The 15,822-nt window shown below is 34.7% G+C and overlaps 1 pseudogene across 1 annotated transcript; it reads left to right on the forward strand.

The window, feature by feature from the left end:
* Positions 1 to 12,996: 12,996 nt before the first annotated feature.
* LOC147498738 (ethylene-responsive transcription factor ERF071 pseudogene) lies at positions 12,997 to 15,533 on the forward strand (annotated as a pseudogene). Its single transcript, XR_015196958.1, has 2 exons — positions 12,997 to 13,005; positions 14,616 to 15,533. The product of XR_015196958.1 is annotated as an ethylene-responsive transcription factor ERF071 pseudogene (transcript).
* The last annotated feature ends 289 nt before the right edge of the window (positions 15,534 to 15,822 follow it).

Raw genomic sequence — 15,822 nt, forward strand, 5'->3', positions numbered from 1 at the left:
CTACAGTTCTAGACTTCTAGTGCTATACCCACTCTAATTCAACCTCTTCCCCCCTTGGCCCCTTAAACAATTTAGTTGGACAAAAAACAAAAAATTACCCGGATATATTAACAATTTAACATTTCAAATAATTGCGTAAAATTAACAACTAAGCGCATGAGTCATTGAGTCATGGGCCCAATGCTTGTGCATTCTTTTTGTCAGGCTTTACATACAACCAAACCTAGAGCCCACATGGTGTTCATCGCCCTTGGGGTGGTCCTTAACTCCTTATCACCACAAAGTCTTGCCTGCCCACCGGGCATTTCAAGTTTCATTCCAACTGCGCTCATCTATGCAGTTGGGGCTAGGGTTGTCAATGGGTTTTGATAACCTGATAACTGACCCAAATTAAATTGATAAAATACAATTTGGGTTTTGGAAATTTAGTTTGCCCTTCATCAAACTGAACCGATAAAAAGTTGGTTAGGTTTCAGGTTTACCCTCTACCCAACCGATATGAACCTGAATTGATAAAATGACATTTTAATAATATTTATGATTAATTTTGTATAGGTTTTATCAGTTGTGTCTAAAATTATTATTATTATTATTTTGAAATGTTTAGAGACTTAAAACAGACCCATAGCCTGAAGACTTACATTGTCCGTAGACTTATCAATCCCCTCGGATGGACACTAGCCCAAAAACTCATCTAGCCCAAAGGCCTCTCCTATGAGGAGAGGGGTCCACAACCACTTGAGTTATAAGCTCTAAAATTAATTGATTTGATTTAGGATTTAATTGATTTTATAGTTTTCGGTTCAGTTTCGATTTGTAATATACTAGTATTTGTCCGTGCCGTAGGGCACAAATACGCACGCTTTCAGCGCCCCCAATGTGCATCCCTCCTCATCTAAGATGCATATACACGCTTTCAAAGACCACCGACGACATCCGTCCCGGCGACGACACGATCTGCTGCGTCTTTGGCACCCCTAACGCCAAGATCCAAGCGAAGCCGACAAAAAGTTTAACTGCTCACCCAAAAATCCAAATTTAATTGTGCAGTATCATGTCAAATTTGGAGGCCCAACAGTTTAGAAACTCAGCCGCAATTGTTGACTTTTGGATGATTTTTAGATAGATCCCATAGTACTAATTTAGTTTAACAAATTGCACAAACCCTTAAAATACTTAGATTAGCCATGTCACAAGCAGCATGAATGTTGAGAAGGTGTTTGGGCCCTAAGACGGAGGCCCTGTGGGCCCCACACCACCCTTATTTGTTATATATATATATATTTTATCCGTTTAGCTCAATTTCAGATAAAATATAATATTATCGGTTCCGTTCGGTTTTGGGTACTCAATTATTTTATTGGTTCGGTTTCTAATTTACCAAACAGAGAGAAACTCTCTAGGACAAATTGGAGAAGAAAGTAACTCGTAAGGACACATTTTTTTTAAATCACTCACAAGTAGGGGTGTTTATGGGTCGGTTCTGGGTCGGTTCCTATCGGTTTCGGTTCTAGGTCTATTTTTAGCGGTTCCTATCAGGTTCGGTTCTTTTGGTTTTTTCTTATATTTTGAAAACCCAGACCCATACCCATTAATTAAGTCGGTTCCGATTCGGGTTTCGGTTCTTTATCGGGTTATACATTTTTATTGCTAAAATTATTTTTTTTAGTTATATAACCGATATAAAAGTTGGTTTACGATGACTATAACACTTGTCATCGATATTTTTGTCCTCTCATAAGAAGTAATGGTCCTAAATTCAATAATAGTATTTGAAAGTTATCTAAAAATTTTAAATACATTCTCATACATTATACGTATGTGTATATTTTAAATCGAACATGTGTATATTATAATATACATAATGCGTCATATATAGAATAAATACCATATGTACCATAATTGTTAGTTAGCATTGCACGTATTCGTTATCCAATATATATACATGTAATATATCAAGCACGTATACATTCATGCATTAGTTAATACTAGCATAAGTGCACGTGCTCAGAGCACGTGGATGGCAAAAGAAATTTATGCCACTATGCACCCGTAAAGCATGCATTCTAAAATGGGGCGCGGTATTAGCACCCCCATAAATAGAATTAGCATCCCTTTGGCAAAAAGTAAAACAATAATGGTTATTCTTTATGTCTTTTTACACCCCACATGCCCATAGTTCTATGGCAGGCAGTTGCCGCGACATTTTTTTTTTTTTTCGTGTTTTTGTTTTTTTTCACTTCAAATTTTGCGTATTGAACACACACGACATATATATGGATACCTCATTTTTTTTTTTCTTTAAAGTTTCTTTATACACTCCAAAAACAACACCAAAACCATGACAAAAAAAATGTACAATCGAGCCATAATTTTGCTATCTCGCGACAAATATTTTTATATGCTATAAGAAAATTTTGTGATCAGATTAATGAAGAAGAGTTTTGATAATTAACACAAGCAAAGACTCCATTTTAGTAAACAAAATCATCTCGTGGCAACTATTTTTTTTTAGGATGGCTATTAAAAAAAAAAGATTCACGGCAACCACCTTCCGTGGGATATGGGATCTCGCGGTAATCCGATGCCGTGGATTGTGCGATCACGCGGCAGCTGTTTGTCGTTAGTGTTTTTTGTGTATTTAATGGATGGGTACTAGTACCTTTGAATTGGTCAAAGGAGTGCTAGTCCCATTTATGGGGGTGTCAATACCGCGGCCCTACCCTTCTAAAATTAATTTGCTACAATCTATCTTAAACGCATATATGTTGCATTTAAATCAGTTAACAAACATTAGGAAATGTAGACAAAACAACTTAGTAAACCTGTAAAGAGGTTTTAGCTTCCTTGTTCCAAAAAAGTAAATATAAAACCTACAAACTTTATGTAAGACACAATTTAAAAGTTGAGCAATATAAAAATACATTCAAGAGTTATAAACGAAACACCACAAAAAATCATCAATATAAAAGCAATAGAATTTGGTATAATGTCTTCATGTCTTAGTAACAATCCATTGCCTGCAACACAATTAATATGAATTAGCTAGAGAAGTGAGATAAACACGATAATAACTTTTGGTACAAATATAAAAAAAAATGTGCATGTTAGTTTGGTTGTCATCAATTTCACTTTCAATCAGATGAGCACTATAATTCAACTAATTTTTAGTAGCACGTGTTTCATAAGTCAGTAAAAAATAATTCAATCACTATAAAATATATTGCGCTCAAGAGAGGTGACTCATACTTGAAATAGCTATAAAATATATACTCTGGCTTCCGTTGTCTACTTTGACTTTGTGATGAATGCATAAAATATGAGAAGTCCGACAACAACTAATGTTATATTGTCATACTAAACGATTTAGAGATCATGAAGATGATGAACGATGATTGGTCGTTGCAAGAACATGGGTCAAAGAAAAAACCTATAGCAATTGTGGTGGGTTCAATATTGGGGGGATTGGCTAGGTTTGGTTTTTCTTGCTAGTAATATACAGGATGAAGAAATCAAAGAGATTAAGTTGTGGAATCTGTCTTGGTCACCCTTGCCTGTGCAAGGAGGGAGCTCCCATAGGAAGGCGTCCTATCAGACCAACCTCCTCCGCTGGACTGAATACATTGACTCTTGGCTTAAAGATTCCTTCTGCGGAACTGAAGTATGCAACAAATAACTTTAACTCAGAGAAAATACAAAAGTCGCTGTGAAGAGGAGTGCACCATAGTCTAGGCAAGGCCTTCCAGAATTCTTATCAGAAATCACAGTGTTGTTTAAGATTAGCCACCACATCGTGTGTCCCTACATGACAAAATATGTAAACAATGTCAGAAAAAGACATTCAAAACCATCTACTTCAAATGAAATATCTGTTTGGTCCAATGAAATATCTGTTTGGTCCAGTGCATGGCGTGATTCAACCCCCATAAACTCAGCACATATTCTAGTTTTATACTGAAAATCTTAAATAGCCTTGAATGACTACATATATTTCTCAAATTAGTATAACATACAAAATGCATACACAACTACACATCCAGCTCTACTTTTAAAATACCATATTCTTCATAGAATTGAAACCATGCAACAGCCTTGTCCACAAAAAATAAATAAAAATTAAAATAAATTAAAAAAAATTAAAAATTGAGTATTATACACTTACAAGTTACACTTATATCTTTAATTTTGTTGTAAATGCACCTGTTCCTACGATTCTACATACATGAGGTTTCACTATATTTCACAACGACATTTCATTAAACAAACATTTTGCTAAGCAATCTATTAAGATGTGAGCAGAAATAACATAAAAAGGAAAAATCTATATATTTGAAAGTCATACAATATCTATACCATAGTGGTTATTAGTTGTGTTTACCTGATGGATGTCATTTCTAATCTGTGTGGCAATGTCCTTAACCGCACCAGGGCCATGCAATATGAAGTATGAACACCCAAGTTGATGTCCCTAGGACACTCAAAAAGAACTCAAGCACACTATCCCACAGTCCGTCCACGATAGCCATATATTCTCTATGGCAAGCAATACCAACCCTAGCCAGGTATTTGGACTTTGCCTCTCCCTCAACCCACTTGGATCAACATTTATATTACTATACCGCATGAAGTTATTGATTTAAATATTGGAAAACCAATTCTAAGTAAAGAGAAAAAGAAAAAGTTCATCCAATAAGCATAGTTGCGAAACATTTGTCCGTAGCCTTTTTTGGTCCATCGGCTCATGACAGTGCCATGACTTCTATGTATTATTTAAATGCATGTAGAATAATTTTTACAATAAATAAAAAAAGATGTAAAAATAGATAGGGAAAGGAGGGAGATGGTGGAAGAGGGGACAAAAGTTAAGTATTTCTTGTTGGAAATATGATGAGTACAATAATGCACTGAGATTTAAAAATCAATCATATTAAACGAATGTGGACTGGTATAAGTGTGACATTGATGATTGAAAATGTGATCTACCTTGTTAATTGGTACTACATCTAGATAAACATGATTATCTGCTTGGAAGAATTTACTATGTAGATCAAAAGTTGCACTGCAATTACCATTCGCGAGTGTGGATACATACTCACCCATTCAGAGTAGATTTTTTTATCTTTATTTCTCACCCCATTCAAAGTAAATACAATGGAGCCAAGATAAGGTGCAACACCTAGCTGATCAAACATATATCAAAGTTAGTGTCGACAATGTACTACAAAATGATCACCATTATTGTGATTGTCGACTATATCAAAATGAGTGATATCAGAAAGGTTACCCAAGCTAGCTGGTATTTTCCCACTAAAGTTGTCAGAGTTCAAAGCCCTAAGAAGAGAATTGTCAAGTTGATAAACTTGTTTCTGCGCACAACGTTGCGATGAAGGAAGAATTGTCTTCATACTTAAATAAAACAAAATTTGAAAATAAAAGTAGAAATCCTTACAGAAAGGATAGATTTGCAAGATTACCAATCTCTCCTGGGATGCAACCGCTGAAGCTACAACAAGCTAAGGCATTGAGAAATATAAAGACAATATTATTACAACACTTGCTTCAAATTTCTTTGCAAAAACGGATAGCCTGATCAATGTATATACGTTAAGTAAGACTATTATACTGTTTTGATCTTACAAACTATCTAGCTTTTTCAGATCCCTTATTCGCAGAGGAAGAGGTCCCATAAAGCCTCGATTGAATGATAGATCCCTGCATGTAAACATGTCCAGAACAATCAAGAATTCTACAATCATATTGTATATTTACTTGAATTTCCCTCTAGTGATCAACACTTTTGAACTACTTTTATTCTCGTAATCTTGTATTAATTCCAAATGCTGAGAAACAACTATAGCTACATATGAGTGCCAGGGAAGAACTCACAAGGATTTTAACTTAGATAGTTATGCAATGTCACTACCTAATGTACCTTTGAGGTTCGTGGTGGATAATACCTTGCAAAATCACTGGTGTTGATGGAAAAATCAAAAGGTGTATGATGAAAAGGTTATTTAGTAATGACCCCATTATGCTGATGTAAAGTCCTAAAGATCATTCTTTGTTATAGCATTTTACATAAGCAACTCACAGTTGTGTCACTCTGGAATTAATTTCATAGTTGACTCCATCCCAATGTTCCCCACAAGGATCTGTGGAATTTCCCCAGCTTGGTGGCAGGTCCTGCCATTGATTCTTAAGAGACAGGAGTGCTACAACTGCACCACCACCGCAACAAACATGTTTAGTAATGAATTTCACAATATCAAATTTATGTTGCTTTTTTCTTTATCCACCAATTGTGTGTTGTGTAGTTTGCAAGTAATAGAATGTATTGCACATCATCTATGGTCATATAAGTCCTAAATTGGTTTCAAGACAATTGTGATTCGGAATTAATAGTACATATGTTTCGGTTATATTCATAACACGACAAACTTTAAGCCAACACTGTTGCTACATAGAAGAACTCATTCAAGAATCATAAACTGATTTTTAGTAAGACATGCAACTTAAGAGGAGAAGAAAACTTAGCATATAAATATACATATTTATGTTATCATCCCCTTTGGCCCTTTCTACCAAATAGGTTTCTACGACTCACAAAAAACACTCCAAATATCTACAACCACACTTGTCACTACGTTCGATCAATTTTTGTGAACATGCTTGAAATCAATTTTGTCAATTCAAGACAAAGGCTTACCATTTTCAATTGATCAGCTGGTCTTATTTTGATTGTAAAACTCAAGATACACGCACCATTATGAATAACTTAAAGGAAAGTACAATGGTGCGATGGATCAAGAAAAATAGGCAACAACAATGGAAAAGCTTACAGGGATATCAAGTTAAAAGTGTATGGTGTAGTAACTTGTTAGCTAAAACAAACCTTGCATTTTATGAGGATAGGCTTGAGGTGCCTAGACTTTTAGTAAGGTAATCCCAATTCCTATACATGTTCCCATGTCTTAGCCCAACTCATGCTCCTAATTAAACACATTATAATAACAGAAGATTTTGAAGGAGAAAGCTTCCAAAATATAAGGTACTCATTTTTCTCAAACAATCGCTATCATAAGTTAAACACCAAGTATGAATGTATGACAAACAAACACACATGTAAGGAGAGAAACAAAATATGGGTTATACAATCACCTAAAAACGATGGATACAAACTTACAAAGTGAGGTATTATTATCCGATAAAGTAAGTATCCAAGAATATAACATGTGAATGTAACCTTTAGGCTTCAGACACCAATAGAATTTTAGAAGCATCAATGCTTTTATAATGCCAGCGAGAAGTAAACCATGAGCAAAACAAAACAACCTACTAAAACAACAACTCAAGCCAATTTAAAGAAGAGCTTACTAAAACAATATAAGACCATAGATGGGTTCTGTCTTGAAAACCAAATCTTAACTTTTGAAAACAAACATATATAATGGGCACACAGTCCATTAGATCACGACTCAAACACTGTCATGAGTGTATGAATGATAAAAGACAAATTTCTACAAACTAATGAGAACAATATTTATGTACCTTTTTTTTCCTGATAATTATATAAAAGTGAAACAATTAAATCAAAAATTAGTATTTGGCATATGATGTCATCTAGCTTCAAAACCTGAGTAATTTGGATGTTGATCGGAGTACACACTATACATTTCGACCTTATGTTGAGAGCCTTGTCCCTCACCTAAATCCATGAGGTCTTTACTATCTATATTCTACTCATGTTGTAGACTTGTAGTGTTGGAAATGCTTCAATAAGAGAATTGCTCAACTCAGCACCACCTATGCATTCGCTGGGTAGGGATGTCCCAGCAAGCTCCTTGCGTATAAACGACAACTAAGTAGTCTGGTATAAAAAGAAATTGACTACTCTTAGATTGATAAGTTTGAAAATGCAAGATAATTAATATTGAGTCACATTCCGCTAAAACCGCAATTTCACTAAAATTCTGTTTAACGCCCTGAGAACCGAAGCAAGTGACTAAGACTTTTTCTGATCAATTAGTCCCAAAAAATCACCGCCAAATCATATAAAACCGATAGTTTAAATTTCATGGTATATGAAAGGAAAAATGATGAAACAATGAGCAAAATCTTCGATAACAAATTAACCATATTGAGCAAAATCTAGAAAACCATATTGAAAGGGCCAATTAATACTTTTGTCAAACCTTTAGAAAGATCAAAAGCATAATCAAAACAAAATAATTAAACAACACTTCATCTTAGAACAACCAAAAACTCACCTTAGATTGTTGAATACACCATACAACTTCCTCTTCACAAAAAAACTATTCCAAAACCCAAAGATGGAAAACAATATATCGAAGATTGTTGAAGCTTCAAGCCATGCAAGAAAGAAAAAAGAAAATAGAATAAATAAGTCAAACCGGTTACCTTTGAATTGCCTGAGGTAGCTTACTTACTGATAATCTTCAAAAGGTCTCTATTTAACAATTCCTAATTTGATTGCATAATACAATTCAAAAAGTATATATTGGTTGAAATAAAGTTTGTATTTTATCTTGAGATTCCAATGGTGGAAAATAGTAATAAATAAATCAAACTACAAATAATACTAATTAACCTTGGTTTGAAATTAGCATAGTTGCATAATGATTCATGTGGTATTGCTGCGGAAATTTTTGCCAACATTCGTTTATGCAATTAAACAACAGAAAGGAGGAACAATTCAATGATGCGAAGAACATATATTAACTAAATAAGATGTATATATACTTTTGTTTCTAATCAACGATAGTTAAAATTTGTAACAAAATTTTCTCACATCATTTGTGACCATTTTTTTAGTGAGAGACGTGATGGGCTTATAGAATGTAATGCCGAGAGCACCAATGTCTTTGCGTGTTGTACCGGCCAAACTATTGCAAAATTGTTGCAAGTTTCCTAGATGAATTCTATGAGCCAATTGAGGTGTCAATTGTACTTTCTAGACATTTTATTGGCCCTTTCTCTTTTCTCATCTAGGAAGACCGGAGCAAATCATAAAGGCTTATGAGGAAAGAACTATCTCTTTGTAAGAGGTTTCTTATACATATACACCTCTAACATCTCGTAAGTCTTATCAATTTCTTTTCTTAGCATGTTTGAAGTAGACTCCTAAAATTGCTAAATGAACCTCAAACAAATAAAAGCGTAACCACTTTCTGCGAGGATATAAGTGAATGAATACCTTCAAACGACATAGTCATGAACTTCAGTTCACCATATTTTATCAGCATAGTCATACAATCTCATGGATAAATTACACTATGAAAGAAGGTCCACTTACCAAAAAAAATTACAACCCTGATTCTTCTTTAGGGTATGGATTAACCTTCATCCTTCCATCCCTCTGAGAAAGATCATAGAAACTGATCAGGATTTGCAGACTATAAATATATATCAAATAAAAAAGAAAAATAAATTTTATACATACATTTAATCTAGCTGCAGAGCACTCTGATCCGAAATATTTCCAACTTGATATGCATATGGTCGCATCTTCATGACCTGATATAACCATTTTAATAAATTGAATGTAAAATAAGTTAGTTAATCAAATGAAAAAAGGTGCTCTCATTGCAAAGGCGAATGAGCAGTCTTTGAGTGTTTTAAGGTTCCCAAAGTGAGGTGCTGCTATCACTTACAATATATTGAAAAAAGTAGGAAAACAAGGGGATATTACCTTTGTTGCCCAATAGTGACTTGGTTCTCACCAAAGTTAAATCAGGGAGTTATAGGCTTGCTTGAATTTCTACTTTTAGAGACTATTGAGTCCATAGTCGAAACCAACAAATTCACTGTACAAATTCTACTTTGGAGGACCTGGCCGCAACGCGTCATGCCCATGAGACAGTGCTGACTTATACAACCATATACAGTCGAACCCAAATGAGTGTGTAGTTTTAGTTTTCAATCACATTTCATCAATTGGAAATTCTATGTCCATGTGAGATGGAGTTAGATTGAATAAGAGCGAGTTCCAAAAGAAGTTTATTGTTTTCCTTTGTGTCGTATCCCATATTTGTGCGGCATCTCTTTCTTCCTTTATAAGTTTTAGATCCATTAACTTTGCAGTCCAGGCAAATACTTTTGCTATCTTTTCTTGTTCATCTGGGCCTTTCTACTAATGAGAGGACCTAAATGAAATCTGCTGGTAAGTGACATCATGTATGTGCCAAATGTTCATCCATCAAACCTCAATGACATCAAACCCCTTCACCGCATTTCAGTGAATGAGAAATTAACGATGAAAAGTCAAATGTAGAACGTGAAGAGCAAACGAAATCCCAGGACAAGACCTTCTTCCTGAGCCAAAAGGTATCAATTCAAAATGCTAACCTTTTACATCTACATCCATATGACTCATGATAAATCTCTCTGGTTGAAACTCTAAAGGATCTGACCACACTTGTGGGTCTCGTTGTAGCTTCCAAAGGTTCACTATCACAGTTGTGCCTGACGGGATTTTGTAACCACCTATTGTGCAGTCTTCCATGGACTCATGAGGTACTGACAATGGAAGATGGGGGAACTTAAATTTTCCTTCACAATGGCATGAAGATAAAGCAGATTATGAATATCTGATTCGTTAACATGTCTTCCTTTGCTAATGTGAGCATCCAACTCATCCTGAGCTTTTCTTAGCACATGGCGATTATTCAAAAGAAAGATAGGACCCAAGTTAGGGTGATCACGGTTGTGTCCGTACCACCTAGAACCATAGCCTACATAAAATCTGAAACCCATCAAGTAAATTGAATATTCCATGTCGAAAAATATCCGAGAACTTAATTTCTTGTCATACTAAGATAAGAAACCAAACAATAATGCTAATAAGAAACTTGTAAATGATTTTTGTTGTTTGCTAAGTTACCAAACTTAATTTCTACATAACAGATTGTATCGAAATTGAATGATCATGATATTGACTTGATCGCAATCGTAATTCCATCCGCAAAACTTAAGTAAATTTGTCCAAAATTGTCGGTTTATCAATTTTACCCGCACGTAGCCTTTGATGATGGTATCGCGGTCGAGCCACGAACTCCATACCTTCTAAATTGGAAATCATCACATCAATAAAATCTTCGTGATCCCCAACATCTGCAGAAAGTTTTCTCTGTCAATGCTCTTGCACCCAACTTCGAACACGAGTCGAGATCTCTAGCAAGTAGATTTCATGGCTCCCCTTGTACCCTCCATAATTAATCCACTGAAGAAATGGAAATGCTTCCATGGCAGCAAACCACCCAAAAGATAAAGACATTGACTCGGTGCTTTCGGGGAACCATCGTGCATCTCATTCTTGTCCCCGACCCTGCCGAGCCAACATATTGTTTCCCAATCATCATCATGACCACTACATTGAATGTAAGGTCTTCAAACCATTTCTTCATCTCTACTATAATTGGTCGTTACTTCAACGCCTTTGTTACTCTTACAAATAAGTTTGTATAAGTCTTTGATGCAAATGTCCACCTCGGTTGTTCGCACATGTTTTGATCTAGGTATCATTAGCAACCCCGGTTGCTCGATGTCAAGGAACTAATTCATTAAGCAATGAAACAATAAATGATTTCAGTTCTTGGCTGGATTAGCTACAAACAATGCGAAACCACAATGATAGTATATCTTTTAGTGTCTATTCCAGAGCTTGTGTTTCTCAACATAATAAGATTCTCGGAGTCCTGACCAAACCTCTCTACAAAGACTAACCCTCATTCAATCAGTTTAGGAAAATCATTAATTCATTTACATTTCCCAAGTCCCAACAACCCTGGACAGGATAAATCGCTAAGAAAAGCACAACTCCAAAAAATAGTTAGGGTTCATTTCTATAATGTTGAGCACGTGCACAAATCCTTGAGTAAATAGAAAGACAGATGCACCCACTTTTCTTCATTCCAGTACATATAATGCTTACCCAAATTAAAAGAAGATCTCAATCATCTGATGTTGATACTGACATGATTGATAGCAATTTCAGATAATAAGCTTGTGTCCTGTGAGGGCAAGAAAACTAATGGTGACATTAAAAAACCAGGAGAAGAAAGGATTTTTTATATTTTCACATATCTAAAAATTGGTGGGTTTGGGAGATGGAGAGAGAAGGGTGAGAGACGATGGACCATTTTTTTTTGAGATGGAGAGAAACCCTTGGTCAATTGGTATTAATGGAAATTAAAGGGTAATTAAGTTGCTAATTAAATAGATAATTAATTATATTTATTGTGCGTACAATTCAAAATAGAGGCGTGGATTTAAAATTTTAATCAACCACCATATGGAATGACCAATTACTCCCATTCAAAGGTGTTAAACAATACTTTAATTTAAGGACAAGGGTCCATGATAGTTATAGGTTTTTTATTAAACTATTATCTAGGGGATTAGTAAGAAAAATACCCGAATGAATTTAAGGGTCCATGATAGTTATAGGTATTACTACTAGTAGAGATAGGCAGTGCATTAGTTAATTCATAGTATACGACTATACGTGTAGACGTAGACACGTAAACATTATTATTAATATTTATAATACACATATTTAATGTAATATTATAAAAGATGTATTTAATAACACACATTCACTATTATGCTAAATGTTATATATATTTAGTATAATTTTACAGCTAACAAATATAGACTATATATAATAATAATGTTTGGGTTTGCCTTTATTTAGTGTAATATAATTCTAAATTCTATATATCAAAATCATACTAATTGGTTCCGGTTTCAGTTCGGGTACCCATTGGTTTTTTACTATTCGGTTCTATCGGTTTCGGTTCTTTATCAGTTTGGTTCTTAAAGACCCACTTTAAATGGGTCTAACATTTTAGGACCCAGAACCGCTATAAACGGTTTTGATTCCGGTTCGGGTTAGGATAATTGGGTACCCATGCACACCCCTACTCACAAGGACTGGGTAGATGAAAGTTCAAGTATACCCTTAACGCGAAATTAAAAATGGCTCGGGTACATAAAATGTTAAGTATACCCCTGGTACGAAATAATAAACGGCCAAGCCCAACCGAAACGACCTGGTGTATATAGTATGAACAATAATTGTTCATACCTATTTGGGGTATGAACAATCACTGTTCATACATTAACATGAGCTATGAACACTCATTGTTCATATAAACAATCATTGTTGATTGTTCATACCTATTTGGGATATGAACAATCAGTGTTCATATCTCAACATAATGTATGATCAGTAAAAACACCAATTGGAGTATGAACAATCAATGTTCATACCTCAACATAATGTATGATCAATAAGAATATTTGTTAGGGTATGAACAATTGAACAATCATTGTTCATACATCAACATGAGCTATGAACAATCATTGTTCATACCAATAGATATGAACAATCAATGTTCATACCTCAACATAATGTATGATCAATAAGAACACTTATTGGAGTATGAACAATTAATGCTCATACCTAAACACAATGTATGATCAATAAAAACACTTATTAGAGTATGAACAATAATTGTTCATAATTGTTCATACTTATTTTGGGTATGAACAATCATTGTTCATACATCAACATGAGCTATGAACAATCATTATTCATACATATATTAGGGTATGAACAACTGTTTGGGTTATGAATAATCAATGTTCATAATATAATGTATGATCAATACGAGCACTTATTGAAGTATGAACAATGATTGTTCATACCTCAATCATTGTTCATACCTATTTTGGGTATAAACAATCAATGTTCATACATTAACATAATGTATGATCAATAAGAACACATATTGGAGTATGAACAATCACTGTTTATACCTCAACATGATCTATGAATAATCATTATTCATACATCAATATATTGTATAAGGTACGTTCACCTATTTGGATATGAACAATCATTGTTCATACATCAGCAGAAAGTATGAACACTCATTGTTCATAGTAAAATGATAGGTAAAATCGGAAAATATTTATTTCAAATCCGGACTATTTGTCGTTGAGGGTTATTTTCACGCGAAAATTGGTTTTCAGGGTTACTTTCACCCGAAATTGGTCATTGTGAGTGATTATAAAAAAAAACTCTGCATTCTAGAGTTGTTTTGAATCGGAATTGGGCGTTGGACCAATTTCTTGTTTTCCAAATCCGAACTAAACCAATCCTTTGACCAGCCTAGTTAGGGCTAATTCAAACCTAAGAGGTTTTAAGACAGCTTTATGGCAAAGTTTTAAGACAGCTTCCATGGCAAAAGTTTTTTTTTTTTCCATTTGTTCTAAATGTCTTATAAGTTGACATCTGTATTCTACGTTGGACCATTTGGAGTGCCAAATTTTCTATATTCTTCCTAAGACATAGTAATCCAACGGTCCAAGTGTCCAACCACGTAAGTCTCTACATTTGCCAGCAACGTTGCACTGCTGAATCTTTCATTTCACAACCACACGGGAAGTGAAAGGAAAGGAAAAGAAAATCTCAGAAACCGCCTCAAATTGTACAAAATTTTCAACTACAAATTCTTCTTCCCTTCTCCAAACTTGCCCACAAGAAAACCTTTCATTTCACAACAACAACAATTCAGCTTTTTTTTCTCCAGGTTCCAAAACATACCATTTATCAACTATTCACACAAAAACTATTGTGTGGTGGTGCAATCATTTCTGACTTCATTCCTCGCCAACGCGACATCTACGCTTCTGACCTCTGGCCTAGTTCCTCTTTCGAAACCCAGTTCCAGCACTTCAGCCATAACAAAAAACTTGTCAAGAAAAGTGCTGTTCCTTCAAGTGATGGAAAAGTTGAGAAAAATGGAAAAAGAAAGAGAAAGAACTTGTACAGAGGAATAAGACAGAGACCATGGGGAAAATGGGCAGCTGAAATACGTGATCCAAGAAAAGGTGTTAGAGTTTGGTTAGGTACTTTCAATACAGCTGTAGAAGCAGCAAGAGCTTATGATAAAGAAGCAAGAAAAATAAGAGGTAAGAAAGCTAAAGTTAATTTTCCTAATGAAGAAGTTGAGTTTTCTCACTTACCTATTTCTCATAACCTTTCAAACAACTGGGATTTTGGGTTTTCAACTGAACCACAAGGTCACTATGTTTCTGAAGTGAAAGTGGAAGAACAGAAAGTAGAAGAAGTGGAGAAGGACAAAGAGGTGGTGGTGATTGAAGATGAGGAGGAGAGAGTGAGTGAAGTAGAGAAGCTTTCTGAGGAGTTGATGGCTTTTGAATCTTATATGAGGTTTTATCAAATTCCATATCTTGATGGAGGTGTTGAACTTGAGCAGCAAGCTGTTGTTTCAAATTCTGTTCAAGAAAGTGTTGTTGGTGTTCCAGTTATGGATCTTTGGAGTTTTGATGATGTTCCTTCTTCAGTGACTTCAACTAATGTTGTTTAATTTTGTTTTTATTTATTCTTCATTTGTTGTCAATCTCAAGTTAACTGTAGTCTAATCTTGATTCTGTTGTAATTTGTTTATTTGACTGGAAATAAAAGCATCTTGGATTTGGCAATTTATCCTGGACTTCTCCTATAAATACTAGTAATTAAGTAAATTATTTGGTACTTGATAGTCTCTGTAATTGAAAATTTTATACAGTTCAAATGGTTAGATTGATCAGAATTTACAAGCTGTAGAGAGAATACTTGAGTTTGCATACAATTTATGATAGAGATTTCCAAATCGGTCTTTTATGGAGGAGTTATGTAAGCATTGAGTTGCTTCGGATTTAATTGTTCTTTGATTGAGATTCTGATGGAAAAGAAACCGAAATATGACTAAGTTTACTAGGTGGGATGATCCG

Source organism: Coptis chinensis, chromosome 5, assembly GCF_015680905.1.
Source record: "Coptis chinensis isolate HL-2020 chromosome 5, ASM1568090v1, whole genome shotgun sequence".
Lineage (NCBI taxonomy): Eukaryota > Viridiplantae > Streptophyta > Magnoliopsida > Ranunculales > Ranunculaceae > Coptis > Coptis chinensis.